Below are 15,967 nucleotides of genomic sequence, written 5' to 3'. Positions count from 1 at the left end.
TGCAGTTATGAGTGGATGTTAGCCAGCTGTACTGTAAATGCCACTGCAGCACACATGAAGAAAGCTGACTGCAGTTAATGAGAGTAGGTGGCTGAGATAAGTGCACTCATGATGAGTGGAGGTCATCAACACAAGTGGGTCAAATGTTTATCTTTTCAATCTTACATTTTCCTCTGACTGTATACCTGCAGGTCAACCACTCTAAACAGGAGACAATGCTTTTTTTTTTCTTTTTTTTATTGCTAGTGCTGTGTTTTTCAACAATTTTCCACTTAAGCAAAACATCATTTTTTGAGAGCAGAAATTTTTTGAAATGTTGAGTAAAACTGTCAAAGAGATGAAGGCCTGCAGGTGGTGCTAATCACATCTCTCTGAAGTTCAGGTTAAACTCTCTCCTCCATCTAGTGACGCATCTGTGAGGAGGGACAGCGAGATCCTCCCAGTGGCATTGGCAGGTAGATCTGTGGCAACCTGTGGCATCTCCTGGCACCCGCTCGGCAGTTCAGAAACGCAAGAATAATATAAACACAGGGAAAATATTAAAAACATATATAATGTATAAATATTAAATAGAAGAATAGGAATAGTACAATATTTTACATTCACATTTAAGTCATGGAACAGATATTAATATATATTCAGATAATATTGAGAAATGCAAAACAAAAATTGTGCTCAAATTGAACTTTGTCCATTAAAATGTGTAAACAAGTAGAGATGCCACAGACTGCCAATGCCGCTGGGAGGATCTCGGTGCTGCTGGGATCCAGGATCCAGAGAGTGATGACTTGTAAAACAAAAGAAAATGGATTACTGATAATTGATTCCTTTCAAACTCTTAAACGTCTTCACATTAAACAATAGAAAAATGTGTGTAGCAACTGATTGTTACATTTTCAGTAGCGATCAGTTAGGAACTGATTCCACCGCGGCGTCTACTATATTTAACATGTCTGCCAGGACCGGCTGAGTGTCCTCAGTAGGCAGTCTGATCATTATCATATTATCATTATTATCATTATTCAGGCGTGCTTTCTCTGAACAAAGAGCATCGCGGATGATAGTTTGGGGTCTGATCTGGTGCGCTCTTGGTGATGCGTGGCTATTAACGCACATGAGGAGGAATTGGCAAATGACAAAAGACAGACTCAGTGACAACACCATTAAAGAACACGTTTTAAACGTTGTTATGTCCACCAGACACATTAATAAGGTTCTTGCCTGCACGCTCTAATTTCAGGAGCGGAAATTTCTAATGTCCCAAAAAGGTTAAGTGAAATAATAATGGTTTAGCATTATCCTCAGTGTGTAGGAGGATGTGGGGAAAATTAAAACAAGAAGAACACACTTGATTTCTGCAAACTCATTAAACAATAGAAAGACAGACTGACACAGTCAGTCCGGTAGGAGCTAGCTCCACAGCCATTCATATCCGGCTTTGAGCCTCGGCCGGCGGTGCACACAAGGTCGTTGCCGGTCGCCGTCCAAGTAGGAGAAGCGCTGTGCGCGGCACAGTTACTTAGGGACCCAATGCTGAATGCACTGGCTCAACCTTCTACTAAGGGTAAGCTCTGAGGAAGCCCCAGAGCCCGACTAGCGGGAGAGATCAGCGGAGTCTGCTCACTACAATTAATTCAAATGTACACACACGCTATTTATAGGCCTCTGGCGTCGTCTTCCTATCACTCATGGTGCCCGCTTATATTTTTAGCCAGTTATTATATCTGACACACAGTCACAAGCAGCACTCACTCACTCCCTCACTCACCAAACACTTTTCACATTTCAAATTGCTTTACTTTTGTAATTATTGGCCTCCGTTTGGCTGAGATGGCCTGAAAAGAATGTTCATAAAGTAATAATTCATAAGGATTCATAAAGGGGCGGAGCTACGGGGAGGGCCGTGATAGCGCTGGCAACCTCTGGAACCTGATTGGTCACCTCAGGCGCCACCCCAGTTGATTGACAGGTCACTGTACGTCTCGTTGAAAGAAGCGCATTAAGGAAAGACAAACGAGGGAGGCAGAATAACGGTGCTTCAAAACACGAATGGATCGAGAGGAAATTCTTTAAATACATCAATGAGAAGTAAGATTTCAGGTGGTTTCCTGGTGAGTAACTGTTTTGTTTTAAAATAGAAAAGATTCTGTCCCTAATGGTTGAACTGTGCCAGTAAGCTAACCGTTAGCCTGCTCGCACAGTAGGTTAACGGCTAACGTTATGAAAGGCTATAACCGTTAATATTAGCATGAAGCTACGTAGCACTAGATAGGGATGATGTGGGGAAACCAGGTCATATTTAGTTTTTTAGTGAGGCTATTTAGGGACCTTGAATCAACTGAGTTGGCAATAATTTCATGCTAGAGCTCAAAATAAACAGTAATGAATGCTCAGAGATTATCTCAATGTCCATGTATCTTGTTTGCTATTGTGAAGGTCTCAAATGTAGAGAATTGACTGAGCGCTAACTAGTCTACATGATCCAGTTGAATTTTGTGTTATCTAGGCTGGTAATTGATTTTAATCTGGGCTACAGCAGGAGAATGGGGACAAATAGTTTCTGCCTAAGACAATCTTGAGGTGTAACCAGGCTGTCTTATTTTGTTTAGGGACGGATAAGAATGAATAGAAGGGAGATATTTCAGGCTTTTTATTTTAAAGAAGCACAAATGCGGCTCAGGCAGGCCAAGACAGACCCCAGCCCCAATGTCAGCAGCCCTGGCAGCTCTGAACCTGGAGCTAGCCAGGCACAAGTGTGGTCAGACACAAGGACCCAGTCCACCAGCACCAGGTCAGTGCATACTGAGGCAGTACATTGCATGCTTAGTTAGGACATTGTAAAATGTAGCCTCACACTGTAACAAAAGGTGATATTGACATATTAGGCCTAGTTCTGAACGTTGATTCAGGTGATAAGAATAGATGATTTTGTTATTTTATTTATTTTGGCTGCGTCTGTATTTTTTACAATGCAGTTTCATCAGTTGTTGATATGTCTGCCTCTGAGGAGGAAGACAGTGAGCCAGAGCTGCTAGGAGGAGATGCCACCGAACCCCCCACATCCACATCAAGCAGCACATATTGTGCACCTAAAGGACCAAGTGGTAGGCCCACACTTACCCACCTATCTGTGAAGCTTTTTAACAGCAGCTATTCTTACATGATATATTGTGGAAAACACAGGTGCTACTAATGGCATTAATTAGCCTAAGGTCCAGATTCAGCTGCACTTAAATGAACAGAAGCTTTTCATGTCAAAATGACTTTTGTCATGCTCTACACATACATTTTTAAGTTAGCCACTGTTAGTACTTAATCATGTATTCAGTATTTAATCCCTTGAGATGTGTGTCCATAACTACTTAATATGTATTTTAGATAGTGTATCTCAAGATCCAGACAGGAGGGTCCTGTTCAACTGTGTCTGAAAATGTTTACAAGAATTCAACATGGAACAAGGAAGAAATGGAGACAATCTATTGCTATAGTACTCTCTAAGTCAAAATGTCTGTTACTGTTTGGCCCACAGACATTTTTTTTCCTCCCTAGTACACAGGAATTGGCCTTCAAATCTTAGTCAGGGTTTCCAATTGGAGCCTTGTTTAAAGATGTGAGTATTAAAGCTCAACCAGTGTTCATTTTAACTGCTGAGGGGCCCAGATATGCTGGAGGTGTGGTCTGAGAATCCCGTCTTGAGAAGAGTCCTTGGCACTGTCTGCTACCCAGGAAAACATTCCAATGACTTGCTTATCTATTCAAAGCATGTACATATATTAGAGCCCGACCGATTTATCGGTATTGGCATTTACAATGGCCGATAAATGAATATTTAATGATTTTAAAAAAACACAGGCGTCCACCAGAGGGCACACTACAACAGGGCGAGTCTATGCCACCTGATTAACGTACAGGTCTCTTCTTGTAGGGTCACTCGTCACGGGCCACCGTGCATGCGCAAATGCACCAGCCATTGCAAAACACAAGCAAGCTAAGTGTCCTGGTTAGCGGCTTCAATTGATATCAACAAAAGAGGGGATATAAAAAAAATGTGCATTTGTCGAGACATTCCCACAGAGGCGGAGGTGGAGAATTGGTCTCCAGCATATCTGGGCCCCTCAGCAGTTAAAATGAACACTGGTTCAACTTTCATACTCGCATCTTTAAACAAGGCTCCAGTTGGAAACCCTGACTAAGATGTGAAGCCAATTCCGGTGTACTAGGGAGGGAAAAAAAATGCCTGTGGGCCAAACAGTCAGTAGCATTTGGACTTAGAGAGTACTATAGCAATAGATTGTCTCTATTAAAAGAAGCGTTGAATGCCTTCTTCCTTGTTCAATTGTTGTGTTTTTGGAAACAGAAACATTTTCACAAGCTACCCTTGACTAGCCAGTTCCAAAAACGCGAACACTTTTGGTCCACCTCTTACAGGGCTCCTTGAACGGAGAGTTAGCATTGACAGCTAACAGCATGGGGTCAGAACTTTACACTGTGTTTTAAGCCTCTTAAAATGCTCCAAATCTAACCCCAAAAGGTATGCAACATCAGCAGACACCTTACAACACAGCACTGTAGCGTTTATAACTCACACTGAATAAAAAAGTGGTTAAAACAGTGTGTTTGTGCAAGCAGCTACAAACCGTTTGTTGACATCCATGTCGTAGATCAAACTAGTCGATCCGGCGAGCGTGCGCTTACTCCCGCACTGGCAGCGATGGAAACTTGAATTTTGCAGACAGAAACGTATTCCAGCATTTTCGTTTTTCTGTTCATACCGTACATTAGGGCTGCACTAAAAATCGTTAAAAAAATCGCGATCTCGATTCACACATACACGTGATCTCATTTCCACACATGGCAATTCTGAAGAATTTTATATCTCGAGCTGAATCACAAACAAATGGTCCTATTTTCCTCCTGGATTTTTTTGAAGCGCCCCCAAACGTAGCGCTTGATTCAGTGGAGGAAGCCCGCCTTCAGTTGAGTGTTTGGAAGGAGTGAGAGTGAGAAGCCGTTTTTAGACAGGGCAGCAAGCCGCCAATCTGCCCGTCCTTTTGGCGGCTAGGTCCGCGGTTTTAGACAGAGGGCGGCAAATTGAGGGTCTGTTTTGGTCCGCCGATTTGCCGCCTCGGAGGGTACACTTATTTCCACCTCGCCTGCTAGATGGGCAACTGGACAGCCGCCGAGATCATCTCCCGGATCTCTAGCTTGTTGTTGTAGCGCAAGCTAGGAACGGTTGCTACTTTCAAATTAAAAGCCCCCCGCTAAGAACCCAGTTCTAAACTCCAATGGGGTGCAATGTAAAGCTCTTATTTTGAAGACAAATTCGTTGTCAATTGTTCACAGGCCAACTTCGGGCTTCACGTCACGTCACATGTTTACGCCTACCTCAGAGGCGGCTTTTGGAAAAGGAGGAATATTACGCCTCCGTTTTAGAAAGCCGACCACAGCGGCTATCACATATCACCTAGCCAAGGATACGGCCCCAATAAACACTGCACAACATGAGGGATTAAAGGATGCCCTCTGATCTTGGAGACTTTTTTTTTTTTTTTACTTTTGTAAAAATCATTTCTCATCCAATGATAGAACTTCAAAAAAACAAAAAAAACATTGCTTTGGCAGAGACATAGTAGTATGGCAGAGGCATACTACTATGTCTCTGCCAAAGCAATGTTTTTTTTGTTTTTTTGAAGTTCATTAGTGCAATAAACATTTTGTGAAAAAAATCATGCCAGAGAATCGTGATCTCAATTCTAAGCAAAAAAATCGTGATTCTCATTTTTTCCAGAATCGTGCAGCCCTACCGTACATGTTCATGTTACAGCCTGCCATGAGCCATTAGCCTTACAATAGCCTGTTATGAGTCTATTCGCTCTGCACCGAGAGCTAGCTTGTTTGCTCATGCTAATGGTTCTTGCAGAGAGCAGAGCAGAGAGTCCGTGATGATCGAAGCTGTTTCCGAAATAGTCACGATGGAGAGCTTGTCTGATGTCAAAGTGGAAGACATCGACGACGAACCTTTTGAATTCGACGGTAGTCCATATTTGTTCGTACCGGTGTATACAGATGAGGAGTTACTTGCACTAGAGAATGAGAGAGCGGAGAGAGAGGCGCAGAGAGCGGAACAGGCAGAGGCGGCTTCACGGCCAAGGACATCGGCGACCTGGTGGTGCTCTTGTGGATGTTGTGTCCAAATGGGTACAGAAGAGGAAAGCCTGTAAGGAGTGGGACATCATACAGCCTAATGTGTCCAAGGATAGCGCACAGTGTGTCACCCGCAAAGAGTTCAAACGGAGTTTGCACGTCTATTTGAAGGACGACCAGCCACAACGGTGATGTTTCGGGGTCGTAGAGAGGCAAACTGTGGAAGCTTATATTCTTATATTTCTTCATTCTATTGCCACAATTGGGCATTGCACAAACTCGTACCATTTTCAGTAACTAGCGCTGCTTCAATCATCACGGACTGTCTGCGCTGCTCTCTGTAAGAACCATTAGCATGAGCAGACAAGCTAGCTCTCGGTGCAGAGCGAATAGACTCATAACAGGCTATTGTAAGGTTAATGGCTCATGACAGGCTGTAACATGAACATGTACGTTATGAACAGAAAAACGAAAATGCTGGAATACGTTTCTGTCTGCAAAATTCAAGTTTCCGTTGCTGCCAGTGAGGGAGTAAGTGCACGCTCGACGGATCGACTAGTTTGGTCTACGACATGGATGTCAACAAACGGTATGTAGCTGCTTGCACAAACACACTGTTTTAACCACTTTTTTATTCACATACAGTGCTGTGTTCTTAGGTGTCTGCTCATGCTGCATACCTTTTGGGGTGAGATTTGGAGCATGTTAAGACACTTAAAACACAGTGTAAAGTTCTGACCCCATGCTGTTAGCTGTCAATGCTAACTCTCGGTTCAAGGAGCTCTGTAAGGGGTGGACCAAAAGTGTTCGTTTTCGGTACTGGCTAGTCAAGGGTAGCTTGAGCGATAAAGCTGCATGTTGAAATCGACCGAAGTTCTCCTTTAAGTACTAACAGTGGCTAACTTAAAAATGTATGTGTAGAGCATGACAAAAGTCATTTTGACATGAAAAGCTTCTGTTCAATGTAAGTGCAGCTGAATCTGGACCTTGGGCTAATTAATGCCATTAGTAGCACCTGTGTTTGCCACAAGATATCATGTAAGAATAGCTGCTGTTAAAAAGCTTCACAGATAGGTGGGTAAGTGTGGGCCTACCACTTGGTCCTTTAGGTGCACAATATGTGCTGCTTGATGTGGATGTGGGGGGTTCGGTGGCATCTCCTCCTAGCAGCTCTGGCTCACTGTCTTCCTCCTCAGAGGCAGACATATCAACAACTGATGAAACTGCATTGTAAAAAATACAGACGCAGCCAAAATAGATAAAATAACAAAATCATCTATTCTTATCACCTGAATCCACATTCAGAATTAGGCCTAATATGTCAATATCACCTTTTATTACAGTGTGAGGCTACACTTTACAATGTCCTAACTGGGCATGCAATGTACTGCCTCAGTATGCTCTGACCTGGTGCTGCTAGACTGGGTCCTTGTGTCTGACCTAGGGCTGCCCCCAAATAGTCGGCCAAGCACTGGTCGACCAAAAACTCATTAGCCGACCAAAATTTCATTGGTCGAGCCGTGTCTTGTAAAAAATCTATGCGACTCGCGGCTGGCCTGTGTATAAAAGGCTGGAGGGCAAGATACAGGAAGTCCTGACACTCACTCACTGTCAGTGTTTTTTTTTTTAACACGGCAGGTCCATTCGACAACGCCGTTAGACAGTTAACAATTAATAGCCAACCATGTCGGGAAAGACGTCTAAAATATGGGATCATTTTGAAAAGAAGGATGACCCCAAGAAGGTGACATACAAACTTTGCAAGAAAAACTTTGCCTATCATTCCTCCACGATGAACACGATGTACCACCTTAAACATGTAAGTAGCCTAGCTACCTGCCCATGGCGCCCGAACGTTTGAAAGCAGAGATAAATACATTTTATTATTGTTATATGCGCTAGTATTAGACTATTCGTGTGTACTGGGGAAGCTAAATCATCCAGCTCACTGTGTTTTACTTATTGTGTAAATCTATCTACAGGGCAGCCCTAGTCTGACCACATTTGTTCCTGGCTAGCTCCAGGTTCAGAGCTGCCAGGGCTGCTGTGGTCTGTCTTGGCCTGCCTGAGCTGTGCCTCATTTGTGCTTCTTTAAAATAAAAAGCCTGAAATATCTCCCTTCTTCTTCATTCTTATCTGTCCCTAAACAACATAAGACAGCCTGGTTACACCTCGAGATTGTCTTAGGCAGAAACTATTTGTCCCCATTTTCCTGCTGTAGCCTAGTTTAAAATCAACTACCAGCCTAGATACTATAAAATTCAACTGGATCATGTAGACTAGTCAGCGCTCAGTCAATTCTCTACAACTGAGACCTTCACAATAGCAAACAAGCTATATGGACATTGAGATAATCTCTTAGCATTCATACTGTTTATTTTGAGCTCTAGCATGAAATTATTGCCAACTCAGTTGATTCAAGGTCCCTAAATAGCCTCACTAAAAAACTAACTATGACCTGGTTTCCCCACATCATCCTTATCTAATGCTACGTAGCTTCGTTAACGGTTATAGCCTTTCATAACGTTAGCCGCTAACCTACTGTGCGAACAGGCGGTTAGCTTACTGGCTAAGTTCGACTATTGGGGACAAAATCTCCTCTAGTTTAAAACAGTTACTCATCAGTAAACCACTTGAAATCTTACTTCTCATTGATGTATTTAAAGAAGTTCTTCTCGATCCATTCGTGTTTTGAAACACCATTATTCTGCCTCCCTCGTTTGTCTTTCCGTAATGCGCTTCTTTCAACGAGACGTACAGTGACCTGTCAATCAACTGGGGTGGCGCCTGAGTTGACCAATCAGGTTCCAGAGTTTTCCAGCGCTATCACGGCCTTCCTGAAGCTCCGCCCCTTTATGAATCCTTATGAATTATTACTTCATGAAAATTCTTTTTAGGCCATCTCAGCCAAACGGAGGCCAATAATTACAAAAGTACAGCAATTAGGAATGTGAAAAGTGTTTGGTGAGTAAGGGAGTGAGTGAGTGCTGCTTGTGACTGTGTTTCAGCCATAATAACTCTAAAAAAATATAAATGGGCACCATGAGTGATAAAAGGACGACGCCAGAGGACTATAAATGGGGGCGGAGCTCCTCGTTCGTATTGTAGGAAATGATTTCACTGAAGCTACTCCCGCTAGCCCGGCTCTCAGTCACTCCTCAGAGCCTGCCCATAGCAGGTTGATCTATAGGATCCCGCTTGGTTGACTCTGGGTAGAGTAGATCTGATTGAGCTGGATGGTAGTATAGCGGTAGAAGTGGTGGTGGTGAAATTAGATCCTATTTTTTTCTGTATAATGTGAAACGAGTTTTTGGCCGTGGTCGTACAGGTGCGATGCTTAAATATTGTACCTGTACAATATGTAATGAGTTTGAACAATCACTGAAAAAAAGGTAACTGTCAGCTAAGTTGCGCATTGGCAATGTCCTCTAGCAACGACAACGCAGCTACTATATCATGTAGCACAGTCATGACGCACGGCTACAGCACTTAGTGCGTTTAAAGAACCTGAAAATAGGTCGGACTCGTACCTGAGGGAAATAGTTCATTTTTTTGTAATTTTGTGGTGGCAAGATTTTGGATATGACATTAAAATAATGCCGAGTCGACCTTGCAGTTTACCCTGTGAATATGATACTAGCTTTTGGGTCATCTTGACCCGTTTGTGTTGTTGCATAGCATTTCCCTATACCAACCTGATGGCTTCTTGTGAAATGAGACGTAACTGTTTTTATTGACCTACTAACTAACACTTACTAATATTTTTTTACAGCAGACATTTTGAGCTGTCTGACACCTGACAGGTGTTACTGATCACATTAATATCTGTGATGTATAATTCTCCCAGTGAACCGTGGCGGTGTGACAGTTTGCCATGATTCATCATATCAGTGAGAGTCTTTGGTGTTTAGCTCCAAAATAACATTACAAATGACATTACAATAGAGAAGAATCTTGTAAATAGATCAAATAAATACAAATATATAAAATGGAGTACAAATGAATGTTGGAACAAGCAACAAGAATGACCAGTCAGTAATGATATTTAATGTTGACTAATGGTTTCAGAAAAATGAAGCAGTTCATAATGAATAAAGAAATGACACATACACACACACCCACACACCACCAACCTCACAAAAAGATAGATATTAGACAAAGACAGTAAAAGTATGTATTTTCTCCTCTCCATCAAGTCGAAGTCGAAGTTGATTCAGTGACTGAGAGAATACCCTGTTAGTTGTTTGTGTGACTGATGCTTACTGCTCCTCTCATCCAGGTGGAGGCGGTGTAGGACAAACAAACAGCTGGTTTGTGGAGGTTTTTGATGGAAACAAGGATTTAAATGAGCAGTGATGAAGCTGCTGTAACATATAAAGACGTTGTTGTTGAGCGTGTGTGTTGAACAGTATAAAGACTGGGTCCCGCTGTGTTACCTAGGCTGCACTACGGCGTCTATTCACAGGCGGGATCCCACTACTGAGCGGCACGGGGGCTTTGACCTGCTCCGTCTCCGTCCTGGGCCGGTGTACCCGTGCTTAGACAACCTGCTGGTCCCGGGCTTCTCCAGGATGCAGCTCAGAGGTCCTGATCTCAGACGATCCTCCAGCCTCAGCTTCCCGGGAGCTTGGATTACCGCTTTTAAACTGACAAATGAACAAAGACAGAAATTAAGAAGGACAGACTGTGGCTCCATGTTGGTGCTCAACGAACGTTAAGACACATTTGAAACACAACACTAAAAGCACACCATAGACTAGGTCTGTTTTTCCAGTAGGAGGCCGTCAAGTTCGATGGCCGAGCGGTTTAAGAACATGCACCTTCGAACGTTCCCGGTGCGCATGCGCTGAGCCGTTGAGATGCGGAGGTGTCCTGTTCGCGTCCAGACACAGACGAGTCCGTTTCTGACCACAAGCTGTGGCGGTGTCTGCGCGACTACCCTTGAATAGTTGTAATCAGTGTTGGGCACGTTACTTTAAAAAAGTAATTAGTTATAGTTACTAGTTACTTCTCCCAAAAAGTAACTGAGTTAGTTACGGAATTACTCCACTATAAAAGTAATTAGTTACCAGGAAAGGTAACTATTGCGTTACTTTTATTTCTTCCCCCCTTTGAGCTCGGCAGTCATTTTAGCTACTTGGCATCTACATATGTATTTAGAAAATGTCTTTCTGCATGGCGGACCGGCACCTGCTCTCCCCGATATTTTGCCGGTGAGGGCTCTGAAGGAGCCTGAGTCAGCTGTTGATAACGGGAGCATGTTCTTAACAACATACCTGTCTATCATTGCATTCAGTTCAGTCTGTGTCACAAGTTTTTGTGAAGCTGTTAGCGGAGCTCACGTTAGCCACACCTGGCCTGCTGTCATCATCAACAGCATCAGCAACTGAGTTTTTGGCCAATAGTTTTGTAGAAGCGTGTGCAACTGAGAGATGATTCATTACATCAGAGTTGCTTACAACGGACGTAGACAAAAGAGATTAAAGTAGTGTCTGTACTTCCACGTTGAAAACATTAACTTTCCCTCCGGACTCGCCATTGCTGCAGTTCACCTCTGCTAGTTTGTGTGTGTGAGGCTGCTGTGTGCGTGTGTGGCTTGTGTGTAAACCGAACATTGCCACTGATTGGCTTAAGAGCTCTCACTCAACGTTAGAGAGCCAATCATCATCACTTATGCGGTTGTCTAGCCCCTCCCTCCTCCCTAACCGGAGGAAAAAAAAAAACAGCTCTGCAGCTCCGGTGGCTGAGAGCAGAGTCGGATGACAACGGCTTCAATGAGCAGCTTCAGTTTGTAACGCGCCACATTTAATAGTCGGTAACGGTAACGGCGTTGTAACGATGGAAATAGTAATTAGATAGATTACCCGTTACTGAACAAAAAGTAACGCCGTTAGTAACGCCGTTTATTCCCAACACTGGTTGTAATTCAGTAACAGCCAGTCACATTGTAGTGATTTTTTTCTCACTGTCCAAGGTACCGAATTTGACTGTACTTGTCCATGATACTGAACTGCAGCATTAGTTATTTATAATTTGATATGTTAGGGAGGTTGAAATCTGCATCAGTTCAGTTTGAAATATCTAGCTTATCTCTTTATAGAGAATTCTATAGAACAAATACGTGAAGTGATAGGTCAAAAGTATAATCTTAACACATACAAGAAAATGTGATCATAGAACACTAATCGCAGTCTCCCTGCATTGGCCTCCAATTCATGCAAGATCAGACTGATGACATGATGAATTTCATGCCACTTCATGCTGATGTTTTTCTTTTTTATCACTTATTATCTTGTGTGGCCTGCCTTCTTCCTGGTCACCATGGTGGAAAGGAGGTTGTGTGTTGGGTATTAGAAATGAATTTATAAAAAAAACATGTTTGATCCATTATTCATTGTGAAAACAGCTCTTCAGTACCTTGAAGATGAAATCAAGTAAAACAAGATTTTAACTCACAATCAATGTTTAATTAGACCACATTCAAACAACACCATCATCTATTCAAATATCCAAATTGCATGAGCTTTAAAAGGCTAACTCACAAGCTTTATAAATTATTCAAATTATCCCAAAAGAAAACCAGGGACAAACAAAAGGGGGCTGAAGATCCCAGTCAAAAGGAACAAAAGAGACGAAAAACTGAACAACCATTAATCGCCAACCCAAACTACAAATAATAAACTACAATAAGAAAACCCCAGCACTTAAACGTGCATGAAGGGTTAGAACCAATCCTGCTTGCAGAAAGGAGAAAAATGTGAGAGAACACAAGTGTGCTGCTGCCCATGTGTGTGATCTCTATGCTTCTTCGTTCCTGCACTCTGAGAGAGAGAGAGAGAGAGAGAACATTTTTAATCTTAACAATACTTTATTATAAAATTCAATATCTTTTGAAGCTCGTCACCAACAACACTGCAGAGCACATGTTTATAATACCACACACTGGGAAACTTTTCCAGATCTTTCATCATTCTATAATAATTGAAATCTATTTTTAAATGGGCTTTCAACATTTTTACAAACATGAAAACAGCATCATCATTCACAGCTGTCTCTATTCTGTTTCTTCTCCTCAGATACACGGCCATCTTTGCGCTCCCCACAATGAAATTAAAAAGCTGGCATTTGTCTTTATTCTTCTGAGAGTACCTGTAGCCCAGTATGAACATCCCATGTTCCAACATAGCAAACAGAGGCAGCAGACGACAACACTCCATGAAACAATGAACAACAGTCTCCTGAGTACAAAATGGACAGACATGACTCACAACAGAGTTAATGACAGAGACAAATGCATTCACAGCAATGATACCATGTAAAACCCTCCACTGCAGGTCAGCAGCTCTTTTGATCAAGGGTGGTTTATACAGCGCTCTCCATTCAGGTCCAACACCATCACTCAGGCCTAAGTGAGCTCTCCATGGAGCGTCAGTTCTACCATTCAGTCTGTCCCTCTGCAAAACTTTGACAAACATTTTATACACTAATTTTCTATTTGCATCCTGAAAAGATAATTCAGAGGGACTCCCATTTTGTAACAGCAATCCTGTACGGTCCCTGAAGTCTGGGGAAATGCTCACCGAAGGGAAAACATTGTTCTCATCAGGTTTAATAAAGCCATCACAATACTGCTCTAACAAAGCCCGCTCACTAACTGTGAGAGCTTCTCTCCTGCTGAGCAACAGAGAGACAGTTCGAGTTGATTTCACCTGTAAGCGACAGGCAAGAGGAGCAGCACTGTCCATGTTTGCACCTGCAAACTACATGTCCCAGAGTCACCAGATTAGACACACAGAACCACCTGTGCAGAGTCGACCCCACTTTACAGCCTGGACTGAAACGGGTCCCACAGACTACTGGTTCTTGGAGCAGCCAGGACACTGAGCTGTGGTGTCCCAGTCTCTTCTTCTTTAGAAAGCTCCACACCAACACTCCACGATAAAAAACAGGTAATTCCTTTATGTTCTGCTGCTTTTAATCCATTAGAAACAAAGATCTGTTGAGTCCAAGTCCACCTAACCTATTTAAAATGGTGCAAGCCAGTGGCTTCCACACTAAATCAGCAGGACCACACAGAAACCTCTGTAAGAACTGGAACCTGAAGGTTGCTGCTCAGGTGGATCAGGCCCTGTCCTCCTTCATAACTCAGCAGATACAGCTCACTCTGAGGTACCCAGTGCAGTCTGTCCCAGAAGAAATCCACAAGAAGAGCCTGGATCTTTGACAGCAGATCAGGTGGGGGGTCAACACATGACAGACTGTGCCATAAAGTGGACGACACTAAATTGTTGATTATGAGTACTCGACCTCTGTATGACATTTATAAAGACTTATAAAAATCAACAGGTAGACCGTCTATTCCTGGAGCTTTCCCAACTCTGCATGCTCTGCAGAGCAGCATAGAGCTCATCAGAAGAGAGAGCTGCTTCCAGCTCTACATAACTCTGCCGCTCCACCTGAGGAAGTCCAGTGTAGAAGCTGTGAGATGCTGCCTGCTCCTCTCTATGCTCACATTTAAAAGTTGACAGCATGTTTGTGGATTGCAGTGTGATTAGTCAGCACCCGCCTAGTGTCAGACCTTAAGCTATGAATGAACCTCTTCTGTCCATTCTTACACTCCAGATCAAAGAAGAAATGTGATGGAACAACCATCTGAGCTACATTTTGAAAGCAGGACCTAACCAGAGCCCCCTGAGCTGAGACACCCAGCTGGTTGGCTAAAAGAGACTTTTTAACTTTCAGTGTCTCAGTATGGTTCTGGTCTCTGGCGGCCTCAGCTAGGTCTCGGAGTTCCTCCACTTAAGACTTCACAGCTTTTACTTAGCTTATCAAGGTCTTCGTGACATTCTGAGTGTACTGCTAACAGAGTTGTCTAATTTGGACTTTCCCAAAGTCCCACCACTGTTGCAAAAACACAAACTCATACTTTGGTGTTATTTCCAAAAAAAGACAAAAGTTTCTTTGAAGTTTTTATCCTCCAGTAAGGAGGCACTGTTGGGTTTTACACATTTTATAAAAACAGAAGTTTTAAACAGATTAAAATTATGTCTAGAACAATAAAAACGATCGAGTCTGGCCATAGACAGTGAGTTATCTTTTGCATGTGTCCAGGTATATTGTCTCTGTTTGTTATGAAAGCCTCTCCACACATCACACAACTCCTGAGCGTCCATGAGGTGAAGCAGACAGTTACAGTTAAAATCTCCAACGACAAACGCATATTCCTCGTTATTGCATTACTCAATCACTTCATTTAAAACATCTATAAACACTACTCTCTCCACTCCCACAGCCGGAGCATAAATGTTATCACACAACAAGTAGTTCCGACCAAGCACTCTGATTGGTCAACGATAAATTTAGAACGTGCTCAAATCAGCATGACAGCACGCCAGACTCATTACTCAAAATATTGACACCAAATGACAAAAAAGGAAAGATTTGTCCTTATGTCACATGAAGAGCTCAATCAACTGGAATTGTCCAGGAATGAACAGACTACGTCCCGATCAACATCTCGGAGTATCTGAAAAACACTAAACAGGATGTAGATTTTGTAACTATAACAAAAGAAGAGCTTAACAGGATTCTTCGTGACTTTTATGGGTCAGCAAGAAACAGCCAAGGTCAACACTACTCCATCAGTAGCTACGTCGGAATGAGGGCTAGCATCAACCGTTATATCACCGACCCTCCTCTCAGTCGCACCTGGTGTCTAATGCAAGACATTGAGTTCACAACGTCAAACAACGTGTTTAGTGGACTCATAAAGTCTCTCACGAGAGCAGGCCACGACAAAACTGAACATCATGGCGCGATCACC

Source organism: Sparus aurata, chromosome 4 (genome assembly GCF_900880675.1).
Source record: "Sparus aurata chromosome 4, fSpaAur1.1, whole genome shotgun sequence".
Taxonomy (NCBI): Eukaryota; Metazoa; Chordata; class Actinopteri; order Spariformes; family Sparidae; genus Sparus; species Sparus aurata.
This window is presented reverse-complemented; position numbering follows the sequence as displayed.